Source organism: Octodon degus, unplaced genomic scaffold, assembly GCF_000260255.1.
Source record: "Octodon degus isolate 3935 unplaced genomic scaffold, OctDeg1.0 scaffold00053, whole genome shotgun sequence".
NCBI lineage: Eukaryota > Metazoa > Chordata > Mammalia > Rodentia > Octodontidae > Octodon > Octodon degus.
The window spans coordinates 4,054,771-4,072,130 of record NW_004524629.1 but is presented as its reverse complement, the minus strand read 5'-3'; the positions used below and the strand labels follow the sequence as shown (position 1 = coordinate 4,072,130).

Here is a 17,360-nt window from a genome sequence, read left to right as displayed (position 1 = left end):
GTGCCTGCTGTATCATGGGGCTGACTTCTCTTGGCTATAGGATAACTGCCAGCATCTTTTATGGACTTAAGCCTTTTCATTGACATTCAGGTGTAAGAGAGGGAGGTTTCTTTCCTTGACCTTTCTAGCAAATGTCACCTTAGCCTTTCTTCCATTGGCCAGGAGTGGGATGTGTCTTTGAATCAATCATGGTGGCCAGGACAATGACAATGTGATGAAGCCCCATAGAGTTTGTCCCTAAAACCAGGAGTACGGTCGGATTTACTCTGTATGTACAAGAAATGGATACCTGATGAATACCGGAATACTGTTGCTCAGAGGAAGGACAAATATTGGCTAAGAAAAAGGACAAGAATCTGCTACACTTGAGTTTTAAGTTTTTCCATCTTTAGTGGCAAGGCCAGGACTAGAACTTATGCCGTGTATTCAGTGCAGCGTCTTATTATTTATTGTCAGTAATAGGTAACTTACTGTGCTACTTTGATAAGTTATACCCCAGATCCCAAGAAAGCAGAAGTTTAGGATGAGATAGTGTACAAAAATATTTTGAGTGGAAGGTAATAGATCACACATACTATCAAGAAGAAGTGAGCAGGGCAATTTTCCCTGCAGAAAAGCCTCCCTACGTGGGCAGATGGCTCTCCCTTCTTTAGCAGATTTTCATATCACTTTTTGTTTAATGTGCTAAAAGTCCTTGTCCTGTGTATGGTGGGCTTTACAATTTTTCCTCAAAGTTAACATGGAAAATGAGCGAATATGGAGAAGATTCAAATCTACTATGTCCAGTATTCTTACCACATTCTTCAGAGGAACTAAAGGCTTAGCTGAACAGTGGATTATTCAAACTTAAGCTTCAAATTATTGCCTTGAGCCTCCAGGAAATATTCCTGAAATAGTTTCCCCTACATGGGTTAATGTCTAGTGAGACCATTTCTTCCTTCCTTAGTCCTAAAATAGTTTTCTTTTTTCATATTTCCCTGCTCAACCCCAAAGAAAGGGTATAATTCTTTTGTTCTGACCTTAATGAATTGTGCTTTTAAAAATACCCAGTCTTGTGCCTACTGCGTAATGGGTTCTTTATAAATGCTAGTTAACCCTGAGTCTACTGCTATAAAATATTATTCTATCTTCTTTTTAATATATTCTTGTATACCTGGACATTATGCTCATTAGACATGGGACACCATTAGAATTTTTTGTCATTGAGTCACCACTAGAATTTTTTTGTATATCTCCAAACAGACAATTCAACACAATAAAGACAAATGGCTAACTCACTGAAAATCTTGTGGAATGACTGGGAAAAATATTTGAACACCAAAACCAGTAGGAATCAAATTCTTTAACTTCTCCCTAGCAGCCATCCTTCTTTCCTGCCTTCTTCTCCCCCATAGTCTCTCTCTCTCTATGTATTTGTGTGGCTAAGACAGAATGCTACAGACTGGGTATGCTCCACTGATGGAATGTTTGATTGAGGTCCTGAGTACTGATCCCAGAGCCTGTGCACTGTGTTACTGCACCAGAAATTTTATTTCTTTTTATCTTTTTTCCATTTTGAGAAAGGGTCTTGCTAAATCACTAAGTTGGCCAAACTGGGTTTAAACTTGCAGTCTTGTTGCCTCTGCTTTTTAGAGTGCTGGGATTGCAGCAGTGTGCCACTGGGTTCTTTATAAAGAATAGTCATTTACTAGTTGTCACTGCTCTGGAGACCGGGAGGCCCAATATCCAGGTGCAGGCCTGTTTGGTTGTCTGGAAGGGCTGATCTTTGTTTTTAAGATGGCCCCTTGGTGCTGCAAATGTCACAGGGGGAAGATGCTGTGTCCTCATGTGGTAGATGACAGAAAGGCTAAAAAGGCTGAACTCCTTCCCTAAGCTCTTTTATGAGGACATCCGACCTCCGTCAGAGAACAGAGCTCCCATGACTTAATCACCTCCCAATATTGTTACATAAGGAATTAAGTTTTGTAATGAATTTTTAAATTAAATTAAATTAAATTAAATTTAATTTAATTTTTTGAGACAGGGTCTAACTATGCAGTTCAGGATGGCCTTGAGCACACTTTATAGCCCAGGCTGGTCCCAAACTCCCAAAGATCCTCCTGTCTCAGCCTCCAAAGTGCTGGGATTATAGGTGTGTACCACTCCACCTGGCTATGTGATGAATTTTGAATAGGACGAAAACATCTAAACCAAGGGGCTGGGGAGATAGCTCAGTAGAATAAGCGCTTGCCTGGCAAGCGCAAGAGCCTGAGTTCAATCCCCAGTTCTGCAAAAAATAAAAAACAAACATCCAAACCATAACAACGTTCATGTAGCAAATTCAGAAGCAAAACAAAGGCAGAACTTGACTTTGTGAGGTACAGGTGCCTTGCTGGTTGAAGCAGGCTTGATCTGCTAGAAATAAACTAAACTCTCCCCTGATGAGAGCCCAAGGCCATGGGGGATGGGCTTGGGCACTCACTTGCTGTTTCCTCTTTCTAGATGCAGTGTGTCTATGGGGTGAGCTGAGCCCTTGACTGATACAGAGAGGGATGAGGATGCTCTGGAAATTTCCCAGAGAGAGTAGACTGGCCTCTGGCCTGAGAAGCATTCACTCTTTGGCTGGGCATATGCCAAGTCAGATTATTCAGAGTTAAACTTTGGTTGAGAACATTTAAAATCCATGAACAAAAAATTTAAATCTTCATAACAACATCAACCCAATGGTTAAATTTATTTATTTATTTTAATGTATTTTATTACAGGGCCTACAGGGTCTCACTACACAGATCAGACTTGTCGTGATCCTCCTGCTTTTAGCCTCCCAAGTGCTGGGATTACTGGCTCATGTCACCTCGCCCAGTCTCAATTGCCATCTCAGCGTGCCCCAGGAGTGGGGCCAGCACAGCACACCAGGATCAAACTCCAGTCCTTGTGTCTGCCTAAGCAGGTGTGGGGATCGAATCCCAGCTCCTGCGTTTGCCTAAGCAGATGCTTTAATCTGCTGGGCTACCTGGCCAGCCCTCTGATGGTTAAATTTAAAAAGAAAGGTCAGGCCAAAAGTGAAGAAAAAGAAGGGGGCCCGGGGAGATGGCTCAGTAGAATAAGCGCTTGCCTGGCAAGCACAAGGGCCTGAGTTCAATCCCTGGTTCTGCCAAAAATAAATAAATAAATAAATAAATAAATAAATAAAAAGTTTATCTTATAAAAAAAGAAAAGAAAAAGAAAAAGAAGAAACTTAGAGGTCAGCAGAATACTGTGAGCCGCTTTTGTCCTGACAGCGTTTCTCAAAACTGGTAAGTGAGACAGGAGAGACCAAAGGACAGGGCCCTCTAAAGAGAAAGATTTAATGCAGACTGCACATAAAATGAGATTCTCAGAGGCAAACCAGTTTTCCTGCTTCTATAAAGTTGGTGGGGGGACTTAATTTAGTCACAGGTTACAAAGGAGAAAAAGAAAATTTGTAGGAAATTATAATTATAGACTTCTTTGTCACAGATTTATTTATTTTGAACATTATAAGATATATTTATTATTTTTCTGATCAAAGTGCAATGTTTTTTTAAATCTTCTTAAACAAATAACTATGAAAAAAGTATTCTAGAAAAGAAAATGCAAATGGGAACTCTAACCACTACATTACCTTCTATAATGTTACTCTAACCCTATATTCAGGCTAAAAACAAACAAAAAACCTGAATTGCTATTAATGTGAGAACTGAATCATTTCAGCATAAATCTAGCACATGTATTTCAAGGGTCTACTTCTACCAGTTATGTTGATCAGTTTGATCATAAACAACACCATGTAACAGGTAAAAGGAACACAGTCATTACCTGCGCCCTCCAATTACATCAGAATAAAGCTGACTGTTCTAAAAAAAAAAAAAAAAAAAAAAAAAAAAGCTGACCGTTCTGTCAGGCGCTGAATCCCTTGTGAGCCCAACCCAAACACTGGAAGCAAAGGCTGTGGCCTCTCATATAGCTCTGCAAAAGCTGTAGTGACCTAAGCTTTATCTTTCTATAGGAAATGCTCAGTTATTTGATAAATATTAAAACATTGCTAGCAATATTTTCTGAGTTTGTTTACCAAACACTGTATGTAAGAACTGACTACATAAAAATTTCCTTTAAAATTTGGTCCACAAATTCACTCAGCAGGTTAGAATTTGTAACCTGCAAGTAAAAGGAAGTAGGAATCCCTAATCCTAACACATTGTACCACAGTTTTTGTTTTGTTTTGTTTTGTTGGGACAGGGTCTTACTATGTAGTTCTGGCTGGCCTTAAACTATGTAGCTCAGGTTAGCCTTGAACTTGAAATCAATCCTCCTGCCTCAGCCTCCTGAATACTGGGATTACACATGTGGCCATCACGACCATCTGTCGTGTTGAAACTACTAAGGGGATATAACGCGCATACTAAAAATTTTGCTCACAGAAAGCACAAACTATAAAAGGGATAGTCTTGAATAAAAATAAAGAACTAGCTGATACCTTAGTTTTGTGAGCATAATAACTAAGACCAAGTTAAGCCTGAATTCATTGTCTACTCCTGTGACCAAAACAATAGAAAAAAAATTAATGTCTTACTATGTATTTTCTAGCCAAGAATTAAGATGCAATTTTGAAAGATTAAAACTGCCTTAAAAAGGGATACGGTAGCAACTATCAAAGCATTATTCAAGCATGATTTCAAGGGTGCTTCAGGTTCAGAGTTAGCCTTCTTTATCAAAAGTCTTCACAACATCATCAAACACTTCATCAACAGATCTGGACGCGTCTATTTTCTTGATTTTCCCCATTTTTTCATATAAGTCAATAACCGGCTTCATTGACTGAAGATAAGTCTGGACCCTCTTTTCCAAGCCCGCTCTGCTGTCATCACTGCTACCGCTACTTTTTCCTCTCTCAAGACATCTTTCAATATAGATCTCATCATTACAGTCAAAAAACAACAAAAGATATATCTGCTTTCCTGTCCACGGTCTTGGTCCAGCCTTGAAGATTGTCTTGATTCCTTGGAACCCCATCAATCAAGAATTTATTCTTCTGGGACTGGCCAAATAGCTGAGCGGATTAAAGCACCTGCAGGCAGGTGCAGGGGCCAGGGGTTCAATTCAGAGCCTGGAGTGTGGGCTCCACCCCTGGGGAGCGTTGAGACGGCCGTTGAGATTGGGCATGGTGGCGCGGGCCTGTATTCCCAGCTCTTGGGAGGCTGTAAACAGGCGGATCACTACGAGTTCCATCTAGTAATGAGACCCTAAACACCCTGTAGACCCTTCCCTAAAAAAAAAAAAAAAAAAAAAAAAAAAGACTTTTTTCTTCTGGGAATAGGCAGCCATTGTTTGATCCATTTCCCTCTTTAATAAACTGAGGGTTATCTTAATAAGCACAATCTTTACTTTTTTAATGTGCTTTCCAATGAGTTCACCATACTGTGACTCTGGGTTATTCCTTTCATCACGAAAAAGTTCTACTGTAGAAAGGTGTGTGTAGTCATATTTCTCCACAATGCAGGCGCACTGGGTCCCCTTGCCGGCGCCGGGACTGCCGAGAACGAACCGGATCAGCGGCTTCATGGGGCGAGGATCTCCGCGCCCAGGCAGCGGGAAGCTCAGGCCCACGACGTGCAGGGACCAGCGGTGGCAGCCTTGTCACAGATTTTAAAAAAACTTTGGTGGTCTAAAACAACCCCTTAAACTCTAAAAGAGGTTTGAAGTGATATTAGATATAGCCTAGCCACGTATCCCAAAGTAGCAAATACAAATAGAGAAGCAAACTTTTATCCTGGGCCACAGAGCATTTCCACTGATAAGTTTGTAAGGCAATGAGCAGCATATATTAAAGGTAGCCAACCATACAAGGAAGCCTGAGAAATAAAAGGTATGTGGACCAGATTACTGTCAGTTATGGACTGTAAAATATCTTTGCTTATTGTTTAAAAGAATGAAATATAAATTAAAAGTATCTTCAAGTAATGAAAAACTATAGAAAGTGTTAGTGTATCTTAAAATCACTAAGTTTAAGAAGTTTTAACTGAAATTAAAAGTTAAGTATGATACGTAACACATAACTGAAGAAACAGTGAAAGAAAAATTTTTTCTGACTGCAACACAAAGTAAAAAAGATGGAAACTATGACAAGTTAAGAGGCATGGAAAATATTTTTTTTTTTAAAAATTACAAAGCTACTTTTAATACTTTGGGGTTTGCCCCACAAGAATAAAAAACACTGGGAAAGGGTAACCTCCTTACCCCCAGGAGTGGTCCAGGGGGACAGAGGCTATCTGAGGGGAAGGAAGCACAAAAGGGACATGCTGCAGACTCTGGGCAGACGGAATGCCATCGGTGTTGGGACCTGTGAACACTACAGGAGGAAACGCGAGCATGGTGGGACTGGCTCCAGGCACACAGGCGCAGGGCAAGAGGGTGGGACACGAAGCCACAAAGCTACTTGGGTTCCTCCTGTTTCTCATTGCCTCTTTCTGCTTCTGCGGCAGGATCTCCGAGTCTCTCTGCCTGCGGGCTGCAGCAGAAAGCCCGTCATCTCGGGGCTTTCCCTTAACTGAGTCGCTCTGCTTTTTCATATTCTTTTGGTTGGGTGAGCCCACGCTGCTTACTGCAGGTCATGGCGACGGCTGCGGCGGCTGCAGCTCCAGCCTGCCTCCCTTGCATCCCCTCATTCCGTCCTACGTTGCCGGCCGGAAAATAATATTAAATAGGAATTTTAAATATAAAAGGAGAGTAACTTGGGTGGAAGTTATATTTGAAAACATAATAAGTGAACGCTTTCAGAATGGATCTAGATAATGATCTAGAGATTTAAGAAGTTTATCAGAGTCCAAGCAGGGGGAAAAACATAGTTTGACACAGAACAGTGAAATGGCACAAAACTAAAGTTAAGGAGAAAAATTATTTGATATCGCTGCAAAGCTAGCACCAGAAGAACCTTAAAAGCAGGCAGGGGGGCCGGGGAGATGGCTCAGTGGAATAAGCGTTTGCCTGGCAAGCACGAGGACCTGAGTTCAATCCCCGGTTGGGGGGGCGGCGGGGGGGGGGGGGGGGGATTAAGGAGAGTTGCATGGAGGGAAAACATTCTCTCAGGCTTTCACAGAGAGCAAATTGGTCAGGCAATGGCCATGACTCATCCACATAGCTGACACTGACAAAGGATCAACAAACTACAGTACAGGGTTTCAGGATAATCCTGAGGGTATTTGACTGACCTTATCAGATACAAAAGCTACATTTCGTGATATATAGGTCTTGCTTTATCTTGGTCTTAACCATCCAGTAGAAAAGTATAAAAACAAAGTATAAAAAGTAAAGCCATATTAATATGCTTAGCTGTAAAAGGCTCAAGTCAACAACTTCTGACATTGCCAGTCTTACAGAAAACCCACTACTATTATGGACTACTAGACTATATTTGAATATTTTGCTGAATTCACACACCTATAATACTTAAATGATAATGGAATATCATTCTCTGACAAAATTTAAAAAAAAGGGATACAAATGAACAACCATTTTGTATCTGTATATTCAAAATAGTTATGATAGATATATAGCTACATTCTCTTAATTCAATGAATAGAAAGATTTGTTCTAATAGTGTTTGTGGACAGGATATCAATTCTATATCTTGTATAATGAATAACCACTCAGACAATAATATGTAATGTATTAATTATTGAAACTGTGCTGGTAATCGGTTTTGAAACTGTCTCATTGCTATTTGTTTCTCAATAAAATTATTTTTAAAAAAGAGCAGGCAGGAAGGTGGGGGAGGAGGAAGAGGAGGAAGTGGAAGTAGGGGAGGAGGAGGAGGAAAAAGAAGAGGAGGAGGCAACTATGTTTTTCAATAGCAGCAATGAAAAATAGAAAAATAGAGACAGGATATCTTTGTTATACTGAAAAATAATTTTCCAGCCTAGAACTGTTTATGAATTAAATCTTTTGATTCCTTTTAACCCTTCCTTTCTTCCTTATCTTTTTAATTAAATATTAAGCAAAAAAGGAAAAAATAAGTAAATGTTCCAGATAAATTAGAACTGTCATTTTCATTACTAAGAAAAGCCTTAAGGGAAATGCTAAGTGATGCACCTGAGGCAGTTGAATAGTGATCCTACATGCAATACTTTTTGTTTTTGTTTTTTGGTACCAGGGATGGAGCTAAGGACCTTGCACTTGCCAGGCAGGTGTTTATGCCGCTCAGCTACATTCCTGGCCCTCTGATATGAATCTTATGAGAGACAAAGAAGTAGTACATGTGAATCAACTTTGAAAACAAAGTTCTCATTAATAGTTGTGTTATGCTTTTAAAATTGAATTAAAACAAATGAAATTTATAAGTAGGTAAGGGGGAAGGGAATTCAAAACTCTGCCCTCCTTCCTCCTATCCTCAAGTCCTAGCTGTTTAGACCTTCCTTTGAGTCTGTAAGCACCACCATGTCAGTGTTCTGATAAGACACTCTACTTTCAGTCTATTCCCTCAATGTTCTTTCTTTCTTTTTTTGTTTAGTTAGCCTTGTTTTGCTTCAAACAAAAGAACTAAACTAATGCCAAGTACCATGGTGGTTCACACAGAAATGTTTCTTACCAGGAATCTCTCTTACCAAAGAAAAGAAAAACCATGAATGATGAGGCTGTCTTCTTAGTGACAATTTAGCCTGAGATGTAACTGGATTTTTTGCCTTATGTCCAATATGACAACAAGGCTCTCATGATGCAATTTAGAAGGAGGGAGATTCCCATGGGGGGTCTTGGCTCTCTCTTATCACACCTACACGGAGGCCCTACTCACTACTTTGTCAAATCAATCACAGTGCATGGTATCCCACAAAATGCTGGTGAGAAGATTTTATTGATGATTTCATGAGCTGAGTAGCTCTGCTCTGCTACATAGTCTTCCCATGATGTCCTGCCTCAACGCATGCCCATAGCAACAGGGCCAGCTGGGCATGGATTAAAACCTCCTACACATTGGGCTGACAAGATAGCTCAGTGGTCTAAAACACCTGCTTGGGCAAGCTTAGGCAATCATAGAGACCACGGTTTGATCCGTGGCACAACATGCTGTGCCAGCCCCGCTCCTAGGGTGGACTGAGCTGGTCACAAAAGTAAAAAAAAAACAAACAAAAACAAAACAAAAATAAAACATCCGATACTGCAAGCCAAAATGGTTTTTTTCTCCTTACAAATTAATTCTCTAGGGCATTTTTAAAACAGTGATAAGAAGCTAACACTTTTGATGAAATAAGGACTCAACTACATGAACGACAAGGACATAAAGGATGAACTTGTCCCACAACCTCAATTCTTTGTCAAAAGTTGTTTGTATAAGCACTATATATCCCCTCCTAACCGTGAATCCTTTATTTTCTTGGCAAATCATATTTGTATGCATGTGTATGTGGCTTGTTTATGTGACTTTTGTAGAGCGATCAGGTTGCTAATATTATTATTATTATTATAGATCTGATCGGCCTTCAGTGGGCTACGGGAGGAAGGGTGCATGGCGTCACTCAGTTCTTCAGTAGCACGAGGCCAGAATGTAGGCTAAGTGCATGAGGGCAGCTCAGAGGTCTGAGCCCTGGCGGGGAGAAGGAGTCTTACCTGCCTGGGGTCAAGGATAAGGTCCTCAGGTGTGCTTGGGCTGCCCGCTGTCCCTGGGACATGAGCCTTGGTATCTGTCCTCAGCCCTTGTGTCCCCTGGGAGCTGGTTAGTAATACTGACTCTCAGGCTCCCTCAGGCCTCCTGAATCAGAATCTGCATTGGTACAAGGTGTCCAGAAGTTCTTGGTGGGGGCTGAGGAGGCCTACAGCACCATCAAAGGACAGAGATGCAGCCTTTATGCTGCTCCAGGGGCCTAACTGGGGAGGGGGGTGGTAGTCACAGAAGGAGCCCTGAGGCTGGCTGCCCTTAACCCAGGTATGTTTCCCTGGCCCCTGACCTGTAAGGTCATTCATACAGGAAAAGAACCACAGAGACCCTTCAGAACAGCTCTCCCCAAACTCTTTGGCACCAGGAACCAGTTTTGTCAAAGTGCCTTTTTCTTTTGGTGGAACCGGGGATTGAACTGAGGCCCTTGGAAGCGCTTATTCTACTGAGCCATCTCCCCCGCCCACAGGAACCAGTTTTGTGGAAGACAATTCTTCCACCACTGGGAGGGCGAAGTGTGGTGGGGTGATGGTGGTGGGATGATTCACAGGAAGGAGCACCTAGATCTCTCTACAGAGTTCGCAGTAGGGGTCTTGCTCCTGTGAGAAGCCATTGCGGTAGCTGATCTGACAGAAGGCGGAGCCTGGGCAGCAATTGCGGAGATAGGGCACAGCTGTGACTACAGCTGAAGGCTGGCTGCCTCCCTGCCTTGCTCACTGCTGGTCACCTCTCGCTCTGCAACCAGCTTCCAGTCTGCTCCGCGGGGCTGCTGACCCTTGCTTTAGAGCAAGGGCTAAAGCGGCTGAAACACTTTTGGAAAGCAAACTATCTCTGTAACCTTAAGTTTCCCCTGCACAGGTTGTACTTGCAGTGTGCCTAGTGGTGCTCGTGTGTGTGTGTGTGTGTGTGTGTGTGTGTGCGCGCGCACGCACACCTGAACAGTCTTTTGCACAATATGCATGGGTAGGAAAAGTGACTGTTTTCTTTCATAAACAGTGTGCCTGCATAAATGGTAAGTATTATTAAGATCTCATCTGGGAAACAGAAAAACCCTCCCTTAGGGGAAAATATAGAGTCCATTTCCAAAGATTAGTGAGAAAGACTTCTTTCCTGTGAAAAATAATCAGCCTTGGGGCTGGGGAGATGGCTCAGTAGAATAAGCACTTGCCTGGCAAGCACAAGGGCCTGAGTTCAATCCCCAGTTCCGCAAAAAAAAAAAAAAAAAAAAAAATCCTTTTGGCTGGGGAGATGGCTCAGTAGAATAAGCACTTGCCTGGCAAGCACAAGGGCCTGAGTTCAATCCCCAGTTCCGCAAAAAAAAAAAAAAAAAAAAAAAAAAAAAAAAAAAAAAAAAAAAAAAAAAATCAAATCACCCGTCTTATTTTTGGGCTGGTGAGATGGCTCAGTGGTCTAAAGCACCTACTTGGAACAAGCTCGGCAAAGCACAAGGACCACGGTTCGATCCCCCAGCACCACATGCCAGCCAGCCACGCCCCCTGGTGGGCTGAGCTGGCCACACACACACACACAATAAATAAATAAATGTTAAAAAAAAAAAAGAAAAATAATCAGCCTCTGAATTTATGTCTCTCTTTTCTTTGCCCCTTTGCCAGCAGATACTTTTGTGCTGTTACTTTTTAACAGAGAACATACGTTTCCAGTCAACAGAATCCATGCTTAACTCTCTCACTGTACACAGCACAAGCCAGAGCATGTCAGCGAGGGGACACTGTGACACAGGACTGTGGCTGCTGCCCTAAACAAACCTGGCTGACGATGCCAGGGTGTTCTGATAACACACTGCACTAGCTGGTGTTCTCTGGAATGTCCCCTTTCTTCAGAATTCACTCCAGAAAAAAAAAGCCCAGGAGGGTCCTGAGCCTGGGGTTGGCCCTGTGTGCTGTCAGCAGAGACGGGGCTGTCAGCGAGGCTCCTGGATCTGACCCTGGGAGTCAGGAATGTTCTTCCGATAAGGAGCTGAGTGGAATGCAGGCTTTTATCGTGTGGTGGGGCCTGGACAGGCATGCAGCTCACACAGCTCCCTGGGAACTCAGAAAACAATGATGACATTGAATGCAGGAAAGAATGTGCTCAGGGTGCTTTCTCCCAAGTACCTTTGACCTGAAAGTGAAACATCTACATCTGTCCCTGTCTCACTACGCCACCTGAGTGTGATGTCTGGGGACACAGCTCACCTAACAGTTCTATTTAGGAAGCCGTGGGAGGGACTGGCCAGGTTAAGCCAAACAGCCTCTCGCTGGAGGCCCTGGATTCCTTCTTGCTTCTTGCTATCCCTCCTCTCTTGACCTTCCTACTGGCCTGAGGATTCCCGTCCATCTGAGGCACACCAGACAAGACAAGATGCCACCCAGGCTGTCAGGTCCCCAAACTCCTCTCTCAGAAGCTAGATCCTGTTTCACAAATGCTTTTTCTGAACAGGGGATTGAACTCAGGCCCTTGAGCTTGCCAGGCAAGCGCTTACTCTACTGAGCCATCTCCTTGGCCCCTCCTAATAAAGTTTTCAAGTACTCTTGGAGAGGGAATTGAGTCAAATCTTTCTTTTATCCTCTCATGGACTCTAATGATGCACAAAGTCAAGACCTGGGAGGAGCCAGGGATGATGGACGTGAGGTGGGAGGTGGGTGAAGTGCTGGACTTTGAGTGAAAATAGGATGATGTGTCATCCTCCTATAGCACTAGAGCAGAGCAAAGCAGTGAGCAAGACACACGCACAGAAGAGAACACTGGACTGCCACAGCAACCATCGAAGAAGGGTAGCCATGCCCTCGGCTATCCCATGGCTGTGGGCCTCAACAAGGGCCATAAGGTGACTAAGAATGTGGGCAAACCGAGGCACAGCCACTGTCGCGGACGGATGTCTCACCAAACACACCAAGTTGGTGCGGGACATGATCCGGAACATGTGCGGCTTCGCCCCCTACAGAGCTGCTCAAGGTCTCCAAGGACAAGTACACCCTCAAGGTCATCAAGAAAAGGGTGGGGACGCACATCTGTGCTAAGAGGAAGTATGGGGAGTGGAGCAACGTGCTGGCCTCCATGAGGAAGGCAGCAGCCAAGAAGGACTGAGCCCCTCTGGAATAAAGCTTTGCAGAAAACAAAAACAAAAACAAAAACAAACAAAGAAAACAACAACAACAAAAAGAATAGAACACTGGAGTTTTCTGTGGCTGGTTCTGCCTTGGCTCTGGGTAATAATTATAGAAATCTTAAACTTCATTCAATTAAAATTTATGAGCAGGAGGGATGTCTATGAGGGATAAGTGGGAGACAGGTACAAGATCTTCATCGGTTTGTTTTTAAGTTAGGGTCTGACCACGTACCCAGGCTGGCCACAAACTTTTGGCAATCCTTCTGCCTCAGCCTCCCAGATGCTGGGGTTACAGGTATGTACCACCATGCCAGTTTCTGAATCTTTTCATTTTCTTTTTAAATTTTATTTATTTATTTATTTATTTGTGTGTGTGTGTGTGTGTGTGTGTGTGTGTGTGCGTGACCATCTCAGCCCACCTGGGGGCAGAACTGGCTGGCATGTGGTGCTGGGGGATTAAGCTGCGGTCCCTGTGCTTTGCTAAGCTTGTTCTAAGTAGGTGCTTTAGACCACTGAGCCATCTCACCAGCCCTCGTTTTATTTTCTTTTTACAAATTAGTTCTTAGTTATTCAAGTAATACATAAAAAAGTTCTTCCACTTAAAAACTGCCTCATCTTTCAGGGACTTCTGAAGCCACCTTTACTCACCACTCCAGACACAGCCACCACTGTGAGCAATCTAGAGTAGCCTCCTCCCCAGCTTTCTTCTGTGTCTTTACACTTATACGCTGCATACACACTTGTCTGCTCCAATGGAAATTGAAGTCTTGATTCAGGATGCACATTAAAACTATTTAGCATGATTTAAAAAAATTAAATTTGAGGGGCTGGCAAGATAGCTCAGCGGACTAAAGCGCCTGCTTAGGCAAGCTTAGGCAAAGCTCAGGGGCTGTGGTTCAATCCCTAGCACCACAGGCTGCACCAGCCTCGCCCCCAGGGTCTGGGCATGGTGGTGTACACCTGCAATCCCAGTGCTGGGGAGGCTGAAAGCAGGAGGAACATCACACCACAAGTCTGGTGAAACCCTGGAACAACCAAATCCATGAAAAAAAAAATTAAATTTGAAAAGATGAAAAAAAAATGAGAGGAATAGAAGATAAGTGCCTCCAATTTCAGATTTCTACTGGGGCTATCTATCTATCTATCTATCTATATATTGGGGGAGGCAGTAAAGGGGATCAAACTCAGGGCCTTTGCACTGAGCTACATCCCTAGACATTTCTAGTTTTTGTTTCAAGACAAAAAGGGTCTTGCTAGATTGCATAAGTAGGACTTGCACTTGACTTCCTCCTGCCTCAGCCTGCCTCAGTGTTGGGAATTATGAGTGTGTGCCCCTGTGCCCTGATTCAGATGGGTGTTTCTAGGTCTGGAGCTCTTGGGTGGCCCAGACTTTGCTGACTGGGTTGAGTATCTCCAATACAACCTGGAAGGAAAGGAGAGAGCGCTGACATGGTTATTCCACAGAAGCAAGACTGAGAAGACAGAATCCCTCTTTATCCCCATGGGTTTGAAAGGGAACAAGGCTGGGGTGAACCCACATAGCTCTAAGTTGCAGAGGGGCAGGGTGTCAGTGGAGAGTTTATAAAAGGCCCAAGTCCTGTAGTAGAATTTGCATATCCTTTACTACCAGGGATTTCTATTTTCTATGCTCACTGACCTGAGGTATTATAGACAGCTAGGTTAGGTAAAAATATAGGCAGTCACACAGGGCTAGGCCCTCGAAGTCAGTGCAGAAGATGAGAACTCATTACAGCTGTGGTGAGAGGTGCACGTGTTGAAAGGCCAGGCCTCAAACTTTTAACTCCTGCCTCAGCCTCTCAAGTGGCTGGGATCATAAGTGTGTGACCACACTCCTCCCCCATTTTGATATACATACTGTGCTAAATGATGGCACCCTGGAGCTTCCCCTAGCACATTTTTATAACCATGTCCCAACTGCTGCATGTTGAGGTAGTTTCTTACTTTGGGTATTGGATGAGAATCTTTGTAAAAGCCCTTTTCTAACATTTTCTTATGTTAGACTTGCAAGAAGGAAATGTCAGGGGAGAATGAAGACTCTTAAAGGTGCTTTAAAATCTTATTCAACAGGGGCTGGGGAGATGGCTGGTACTGGGGAGATGGCTCAGTGGAGTAAGTGCTTCCTGGCAAGCGCAAGGGCCTGAGTTCAATCCCTGGTTCCACAAAAATAAATAAATAAATAAATAAATAAATAAATAAATAAAATCTTATTCAACAATTTGTATTCTCACTGGGTGCATTTGAATATTCCTACTATATTTAATACTTGTTAGTGTGCTGGTTAGTTTTAATTGTCAACTTAACCGGAAAAAGAGATTCTTGGATCATGGGTCCCTATCCTTGTCAGTGGATTACTCCTCTGTCATTCACAGCTGAAGCATGCACCTGCTAGTGATTAGGTATATATCTCTGGGGAGGGCATCTCTTGTTGACATTGCTCCCCTGTGTTGTGTTTCGCTACCTGTATGAGTTGACCTGCTTTAATCCAGCACACCTTTCCCCATGATGCTTCTACCTTGGAGCCAGCCAACCTTGGACTGAACCCTCTGGAAGGGTAAAACAAATGAAACCTCTGCGCCCATAAATTGTGGGTGTCAGGTATCCTGTCCCAGGGACAAAAAAGAGGAAAAATAAGCTGACACATCTAGTGTCACACAGTATCTATCATTTTTAAAATGATTATTCATAAATTAACATGCCATTGCCTTTTTGCATGTGCTTCCCAGATAAAAAGTGAACTTGAACACTTTTTTCTTTCTGGGATGATTGGTTGTATTTCTGTGTTTGCGACTTTGCATTCCTATCTTTAAGGCAGTATTGCCTATTTGGGAACAAATAGAATAAATGTACACACTAATTATTCAGACCTTAAAAACTACACCTTTGGGGGCTGGTGAGATGGCTCAGTGGTCTAAAGCACCTACTTAGAACAAGCTAAGCTAAGCAAAGCACAGGGACCCTGGTTCAATCCCCCAGCACCACATGCCAGCCAGCCCTGCCCCCTGGTGGGCTGAGCTGGCCACACACACACTAAATAAAAACAAACAAACAAAAAACACAAAAAAACTACACCTTTAATTACTTAGTTGATTACTTTAACACTGGGAAGAAAATAATTAATTATAGACTAAAATCTGACCAGGAGGGTGGGACTCATAGACATAATGTGGAGTCAAAGCCAGATGCAGAAAAGCATATCCTGTGTGATTTCATTTACGTGAGCTTCAAGAACAGGCAAAACTGATTTCTGGTGGTGGAATTTCCAGCAGTGTTCAGTAAAGGTGGCAGTAAGGGGCAGGAGAAAGCAGTTTGGGAGTCTGAAATATTCTGTGTTTTGATTGGTATGATGGAAATATTTAATCTATATAGAGAAATACAAATTTCCCCAGCTATTTATTACCTTCTACTGTGTCTATTTTCTCTGTGTGCATGTGTCATCTATGTCTACCCAACACACATACACATATACCTAAACTTTCCCCTCATGTTATGGTTTGTGTTTAGATGTCCCTCTCAGAGCCTCATGAGGTCTTAGGCAGAGTATTTTCATGACGGTTGGGTCTAGAGTGTATGACACTGGAACTGATTCATGGTGCAATGCTGGACCCGGGGGACTAGGATTAAGGGTATGAGTGCTGCCTAGTATAAGTGGATTGGATAAGATAAAAGAGGCTGGAAAATGCTAAGTTTCCTTGTTGCTTTTGTGGGTGCCGTGAACTCTTCTCCACTGTGATGCCCCTCTGCCAAGCCACCCTGCCTTGAAGCCTGACAAAAAGGACGAAACTTTTTTTTTTTGTTTTTATTTTATGTATTTAGTACAAGGTCTACAGTGTCCCACTACACAGATCAGACTCATAGTGATTCTCCTGGTTTTAGCCTCCCAAGTGCTGGGATTACAGGTGTGTTCACCATGCCCAGTGGTCTCAGCATGCTCTGGGGGCAGGGCCAGCACAGTAGGCTGGGGATCGAATCCCGGCCCTGTGCTCTGCCTAAGCAGGTGCTTCAGTCCGCTGAGCTATCTGGCCGGCCCTGAAACTCTTAAAAACTGTGAGCTAAAAACAAAGTTTTTCTTCTGTAGGCTTGGGTGTGGGTATTTCATCTCAACAATGAAAAAGGTAAATAAGACACCCCATAAACTTATTTTTATCATTTCCACAAGGCATCCTAGTGTCAAACCTCTGAAGCTGGGTGTAATGACACATACCCATCATCTCAGCAATCTGGGAGGCTGAGGCAGAAGGACCACAAGTTGGAGGCCATCCTGGGCAACTTAGTGATCTGGGAATCTTCCCAGAAGAATTAAAAACATCATGCTGCAGTGATATATGTGCAACCATGTTTATAGCAGCACAATTTGTAATAGCTAGAACTTGGAAACAACTCACATGCCCATCAACCAAGGAATGGATTGAATAGATGTGGTCTTTTTACATAATGTAGTACCGCTCAGCCATAGACAAGGATAAACTAGACACTTAGGTAAGTGGATGCAACTTGATGTAACACTCATAAGCAAAATAAGCTAGATGTACATGTTGTAAACATATTGTCTCCCTTGTGTGAGAAGTCGAAAGAGTAAATGTGATCCAC

The 17,360-nt window shown here is 42.9% G+C and overlaps 1 pseudogene; it reads right to left on the bottom strand.

Annotated features, from left to right (window-relative positions):
* Positions 1-4,645: 4,645 nt before the first annotated feature.
* Positions 4,646-5,818, bottom strand: LOC101562604 (annotated as a pseudogene).
* Between the last annotated feature and the right edge of the window lie 11,542 nt (positions 5,819-17,360).